At 37.8% G+C, this 7,629-nt stretch overlaps 1 long non-coding RNA gene across 1 annotated transcript in view; it reads left to right on the top strand.

Moving 5' to 3' along the window:
* The first annotated feature begins 5,292 nt into the window (after positions 1-5,292).
* Positions 5,293-7,629, top strand: part of LOC101848187 — a 24,382-nt gene continuing 22,045 nt past the window's right edge. Inside the window, exon 1 of the long non-coding RNA XR_220269.3 lies at positions 5,293-5,552. This is a non-coding gene — a long non-coding RNA (uncharacterized LOC101848187). The remainder of the gene's footprint in view (positions 5,553-7,629) is intronic.

The raw sequence follows: 7,629 nt of genomic DNA, 5'->3' as shown, positions 1-7,629 counted from the left end.
TGGGTTGTTGTTTTTCTGGGTTTTTTTGGCAAGACCTTTAATCATAAAAGTGATTAAACAATCCCTTCTTAGTAATCTTAGTTGGCCACCGTATGCAGTACGAGCGTCGTAAAATAAACTCTTACCAAACGGATAGTTGGTCAGCGCTCGAGTCATTCATCACTTGTCAGTGCGGTATGTGAACCGGTGGGTATTCCCCTTGCCTTCCACTTCAAAGACGCTGGACGTGTACCGTGTTGCCCATCCTCGAACTGCAGTCATTTGTGTTTTTGTTAAAAGTACTTTAGGCAAATTCTGTGACGCGTTTATAGTGCGGTCAAAAATTCGTGGTGCAACTTATTGTCAAATATCTCCTCAACTATGGAACATAAACTCTCCAATTTTTGCACAGTGACTTGTATCAATTTGTCTTAACAGATCTTTATTTTTGTAAACACCCGTTAGCTGTATTCTAGAAAATTCCTTTAAAAATACTAATAAAAATTCCCAGTGGGTGGTTTCTTCTGATTTTAAAAGGTTTACAGCTGGGACAATATCGCTTTTAAAAGCAAGTTTGGCATTTTTTTCTTATCGTGAGATTATCTTTATTGAACGCAATTTTTAAAGAACTTTTAGTGAAAAAAGTGTTCACTATAAAATTAATTTCTTGTAACTAGTTTTACTACTAAAAAGTGTCATTGGTGAGCTTTGACGTAGGCCATATGCGTATACTTAATGTGTGTGAGGAGCGGGAAATGCAGTGAACAATCCCATTTTCCGCGTGAAGGAGATTTGTAGCATTTATATAAATTTATGAAGAAAAGTTTTTTTTAATCTAGCCTCATTTGTTGTGGAAAAAATATGATTAAGTTGAGACAAATTGATACAAACTGCTGTGCAAAGTACGGATGACATTGATTTACGCGGTAAAAAGATATTTGGGGATAAATTGACACACGAATTTTTTACCGCAGTATAGTTTCGGTAAATGACGGGACAAATGAAGTGTTCTTTTATATCCTGTCAGTTACTGTGGAAAAGCCCTGCTAATACTCCATTGTATAATTATGTCCCAGTGTCTTTTCCTTTCTCTCAGTCTCTCAGATACCTTCTTTGCATCGCACCCCCCCCTCTCTCTCTCTCTCTCTCTCTCTTTCTCTCTCTCTCTCTCTCTCTCTCTCTCTCTCTCTCTCTCTCTCTCTCTCTCTCTCTCTCTCTCTCTCTCTCTCCACCAACTCCCTTGTATAATTACTGTAATTTCAAACGGGAAAGTAAATTTAGTCGAACCTGCCATAACGGCCACCTGTATAATACGGCCACCTGTACAAACAGCCACTTTCGGTCCCCCCCCCCCCCTCCCCCTTTGCGTTTTTTCTATATAATTTGGTCGCTTTTAAGGAAAGCGGGCTAACCCTGATTTCGGGGTTTCCAGAAATCTTGACCTGCACATAAAATGGGCATTGCCCTACCTATAGGAGAAGTTTGGTTAGTGTGTACGTTTGTTTATTATAGAGAAAACTCTCCTTGTCTTTTAAAGAAACTGAAAAAGGGTTCAAAAACTTTACCTTCGATTTTCTCGAAACAGCTTTTTTTAGGGATAGCCCCCTTGTGCTTAAAAGCGACCATTTAACCTATCCTACGTGACCCACAGCAAAATAATTAATTGACCTATCTGGGACATCTAGGCTTTGAAAAAAATGCATTTTCCCCAGACGCTGTGGACAAGCCGTCATAATTCATTCACCTGTCATTATTGTCAATCCCACCAATGGATGAAACAGTCATGTTGCTTGGGTTGCTCTTTATGCTTATCCAAGCTGACCAATGGGTATCATAACCTTTAAGCACTGCCCACAACTCAGTCCGTAAACCCAGTCCATGACAATGAAAGTCAACACAAACTCGCGACAGATGTGTCGCTCGTTTGCCGAGTGGTGGCGACCCATTTGTTTGTTTTACCTTCATCGTCTGACACATTTCGTTTTATTTTGACCATTCACGGAACCATAATACATTTTAAAAAGTGATAAAACTAACAATAAATGGTCACACAAAACCGACGGATTCATCTCCCCCCTTTCAAAAGAAAACAACAATAGCAACAACAACAGAACATTTTAATGAGTCCTACGTTAGTCTTAAGCCTGCGACTACCTCCAATTGGGACCTCAGAAGTAAATGGCTTGTTTTCTTCATTTTGATCAGTCCTGTGTATGACCTGTCTTATATGGTCACTTTTCTCCTCGGCAATGAGTGGCCGTCTTAAACAGGTAAGACTGACGTGTACCACAAGAGCAAATGTGAGGCATCGTGGTGAAATCAGGCGTTCGTCAAAATAATGAAAGTGAAAAAACTGGCATTTTTCTGCCAGTTTGTCAATTTTGATTGAATTTTTGTTTTTGGGCTCAACACCATTTTTGTCCAATTAAGAACCCATTTCTGGGTGGATTTTACTGAAAAAAGTTGATTAAAGGCACGAAAAGGTAATGTTTTCTGTTTCCATGGACTGTCAAGGTATGGAAATAACCAAACTTTTGCGGCCATTTTTCCGCTAATTCTACCTTTGAAACCAGGCGACCCCATTTTCTTAAATCTCAAATATCTTGACTTCTGTTCAAGACAGATGGGCATGTTTTGTCACCGATAGCAAGACAACTGAACAAGCTTTAAGATGATATCAATAACTCCACATGCCCAAAAATTAACGAGTGCCTGATTCCACCACTTCGTGACACAAATAGATTATTCGTTTTAATCTTTTTCAAAACCATTAATAGTTTTTTCCTATTAGGGAATCGAACTTGACTCTCCTGCTTGTGACAGCTAAGCACTAAAGGGGGGGGGGGGGGTAATAAACCTATCTCGGTAACTATTGCTTTTTTAGATAAAGCCTTATAAGCAAGGAAAATATCTCTAAAATGTAACTAATTTTTTAAAAGTCTACGGTTACCATGGTAACAGCGGCCATATCGAAAATAAACAGCTTTCATTAAAGTAAAAATGATTTTTTATTTACTTTCAAATTTGGTACATTGACAGATAATATGTTATGCGGTTGGGATCTTGAAAATCTTGAAAAGGAAAAAAAGTTAGAGATGGAAAACTGACCTACCCCTTCATGCCTCTAAATTCGATTACTTTACCAAGTATCTATAAAAATAATCATCCATGTAACTCACTTATGAACGCATCGATTTGCTTTTCAACCTGTATGGAGTTAGGATATGGTGTGGATAACAAGCCCTGAAAATGTCTTTGGAATCAGATAGAAAATAAAAACGAAGATGAGGAAAAACTATCAAAAATTGAAGTTTTGAGAAAAGAAAACACATTTTGTAACATAATAGGCAAAAAAAAAAAAGTTCAAGGACAGAAAATCTGAACGATGTTGATTGTATCACAAAGAGTAAACAATGTTTTAGATTTACAAGTGGTTGACGTATTATAATACGTAAAAAGTCCAGGTACAATAAATTGACTCAAAATCGTCAACTTTAAATCCCCCCACCCCGTAACCACTACACCATTGACGCTGGTAAGTAACAAAGAGCACAATCATATTTTTTATGTGTAGCATCGTGTCATCATGGTGAAGTCAGATGCTTTTCAAAATAAGTGAACTGAAGAAATCAATTCACTATCCGTCAGGCAATTTGTATCGAGTTTTTGTTTGGCTCATTCCCTTTTGTGTCTATTTGAGAACACACGTAAAAGTCTGAATTGATGTTACTGAATATATTATGTAGAAGTCCGCCTGATACACACACACACACACACACACACACACACACACACACACACACACACACACACACACACACACACACACAAACACACACAAACACACACACACACACATTATATATATATATATATATATATATATATATATATATATATATATATTATATGTATATAATTATTAATATGTGTCTGTGGGGGGGAGGGGGCTGTTTAATTAAGCATTAGAGAAACACTAACATTAGTCAAGAATGGCATAACCATGCAACAGGCGAAACAACAAACAAGAGATAGACGTTTGTTTCTATCCTCGACGACACCGTGAAGCAACAAAGACCGGAAAAGGTAGAGCAAGTAAGATTAAGTAGGAAAAAATAGGCCAACGCCTTGTCTTTTGAGTAGATGTTGTTTTAACAGAGTAGGCGTGTGAAATTTGTCAGACAAGACTAAGTGGTTTGTCATTTTTGGGTGGTATAAGTAGCTAGCTGCGCCGTTACTAGCATGAACAGTGACAGATCGTTCATTGATGTCTAGATTAGGGTAAGAACGTCATCATCCTCATCGTCATCATCATCATCATCAATGATTGTAACATTATGTATTAACATTAACAATAGTAGCAACAACAGTCGTTAAATAAAAGATAGCAGTAGAAAGTCGTTTCTGCCTCCCCTTAAAAAAATCTTTATCTGCTTCTTTCTGTCTATCTGTCTGTCTGTCTGTCTGCCTGTCTGTCTGCTTATCTATCTATCTATCTATCTATCTATCTATCTATCTATCTATCTATCTATCTATCTAGCTATCTGTCTATCTATCTATCTAGAATCTATCCCAGACCCCAGTGCTACCAATCAGACCAACCGTTCCCTCTGTCCTCACCTATGTTGTAAAGAAATAGTATAATAGTTGCCAGTGGCCATAGTAGTGTTTAAGTTTGCATGTACCTTCGTATTTAGGTATTTATGTGCCGTATTTATATATGTATAACAGGGAGGTCAAACTATTGTAAATCACGTTTCACCACGGGAAGCAATAAAAATTGGTAAACAATTGTAGATATTTTGAATAAAAGTGATGATTAGAAATGAGAAAGAATATTTCAGCCTATTAATCTGTTTCTTACATTGTTTTAAAACAAACCAAACCAACAACAACAAAACAGAACAACAAAAACAACCCCCATAAAAAAACCAACAACACAAAAATCACCAGCTCGGACTTCTTAATAACTGTCAAATATTATTATGGCACCAAGATGTATAGGCCTACTTTGTCATAAGCACTTGTAGACGACCCTGAAATACATTTCATAAGGCTCCACTGATTCATTTTCAATACGAATAAAAGAAAAGGCTCCATTTCTAAATATCCCATTTGGACATACAGACCTAATCTTGTTATGCAGCGGCGTAATTTACCAGAAAAACGCAAAAAAATACACGCGTGTGTCTATTGTCAATTCTAGTCACTCAGTGTAAATGGCGCACCGACCGTTTTAGCAGTTTCTCTTTCTTCTTTCCCTTGTTTAAATGTCAACATAGATGTGCACACAGTGGGAACCCTCTCTCTCCAAACATACTCGTTCCCGTTCAGACCCCTGCGCCGCATTCAAATGTAAGGATGAACCCCCCCTCCCCCACTTCCTTTTTTACGTTTAGTTTTTTTTTCTACATGTAGATCTACTTTGTGCAAAAGGAAAGGGGAGACTGATTGACGAACTTGCGGAGTGGAAAGCTGCCAAGAGTCCGCGAATAGAGCAGGAGAATTCTCCATTTGGTAAACACAAGTTGATGATCGTTTCTAGTCAGTGGACCTTATTTTACCGAATTTTGGTAAGTAACCTTTTCCCTTTTCTTCTAGTATGATGAGAGCTTATCAACGCCTCTTTAAACAGCATAACAATATAATAGTTGTATAAATTGTTGAACGTTTCTAATTTAACGTCTGTTTCCGATTGTACCAAGCCAACTATCATGTGGATGACCTTTTAAACTCACCTAACCATTCAGCTCGAGAGCATCTCGTTTGGGATTCGAACAAGGGACATCAAAACCGTAGTCTAGCATGGTACGATGTGAGCTTACAAAGCGATTCTGTATGTTATTATGTAGCCTATGAACAACAGACGGTTAGTGTAATAGGGGGCTCTCGTTGCCTAGAGGTTAAGGTGTTGGCCTCGCATTCAAAGGTCCCGGGTTCGAATCCGGGTAGCGACCTAAAAACTTTCTTCTCTAAAATTGTCTCCCTTCACCTCCTTTCCTGCTCTATAGCAATATTCTGTTGTCAGCTTTCGTCTCCTCTTTCTGCCCCAACCCCCTCACCTCCTTCACCCCCTCCTCTGGGCTCCTGACTCTTTCTGCAGCCTTTCTACTGCTACTCCTTGGCTTCTTCTTACAGCTGTCTTTCAACCACACCCCTGATCTTCTGGTAGGAAAGATCTACACCTAGCTTTCTTGGACAAGGGCGAAAAATCTCGGAAGGCCCGTGTGCAAGTTGCGCATGTTAAAGATCCCTTGGTGGTCTAAAATCGATAAGAGTAGGCTTAGGCCGCCACCCGCTCAAAATTCAAAATGTCCTACGAACTGAAAAAGTTTAATGTGTCCCGCGCGCTCATATGACCGTATGAAGTTGCGAGCGCCGTAAAACACTTACCAATATTTTTTTTTTATGTTAGTGTAATAATAGTCATAGATCTTATTGCAGTGAAAGATTGCATGCACACCATTGTGGGACCAAGTCGGGGCAGCTGAAAAAAAAAATGTTTTTTGTTCCTTTTTTTGTTTGGAAGATGCTGTGCCGCATACGTTCCGCAGGCTGTTGAAAATATGAAAATGTTTTATCCTGTCTATTGCGTGTCGTAATGGATTGAAGTTGAGATAATGTGTTCCGTGTTTCAACGGACAATGAACGATAGTTTTAGTATTGCTGGAAATATAATTCGGGCAGGAAAAGAGCGGCATCCTGCTATTGATGAAAAAGCAATTATTTCTCACGAAAAGAAAAAAAACCCCAAAAAAAACTATACGATATTTCCTAGCTAGTACAGCACAATTACAGCTACCAGTAAAGGTAACTGCTTCAGGAGAAGTTAGTTGATCAGGAACGGTAACTATTACAGCAATAATAATTGTGGCCACAACACCAGTGGTAACTGTTATGAGCTGTGACCTTTTCAAGAGAAGCAAGACGTGCTACAGAGAAGTAGCAACTGTTTCAGGACTGGAAAATATTACATGAGTTTTAATTATTGAAAATAAAATATCAACTATTACAGAACTGGTAACTATAACATGAATTCTAACTATACAAAGTAGCAACTATTACAATATTACATGACTGGTAACTATTACATGAGTTCTAACTATAAAAGTAACAACTATTACAGTACTGGTAACTATTACATGAGTTCGAACTATACAAAGTAGCAACTATAATATTGCAATAAGAGTGGTAACTAACTCAGGAGTAATAGCGCCTAATGGTGCCAACAGTTATAACTATTTCATGGGTTGTACCTATTGTAGTAGGGACGTCTATTACAGAGGTAATAAACAATAATAATAATAATAATAATAATAATAATAATAATAAGGAGAAGAAGAAGAAACACATTATGTGGTCTTTACGGCAGAATGCTCGAACCTGATGTCACTTCAGCAACAAGGAAGCTACACTCTTTTAATGTCAGTAAAATACTAGGTTTATAGGACATCAACTTGAACATCGCGGATTTTTTCATGTAATATTTTTCTAAGCGTAAAAGGGGGTGGTCGTTTGCACATTTGTTTGTGTTGGAAAAGTGACCATTAGAATTAGACCGAGCTGTAAAAGATATTAGTAATATCAATAATAACAATAATAACAATAATAATAGTTATTTATGTTGATGATGATGATGATGATGATGAA

The sequence above is a fragment of the Aplysia californica genome, unplaced genomic scaffold, assembly GCF_000002075.1.
Source record: "Aplysia californica isolate F4 #8 unplaced genomic scaffold, AplCal3.0 scaffold00084, whole genome shotgun sequence".
NCBI classification, from domain to species: Eukaryota; Metazoa; Mollusca; class Gastropoda; order Aplysiida; family Aplysiidae; genus Aplysia; species Aplysia californica.
This window is presented reverse-complemented; position numbering and strand designations above follow the sequence as displayed.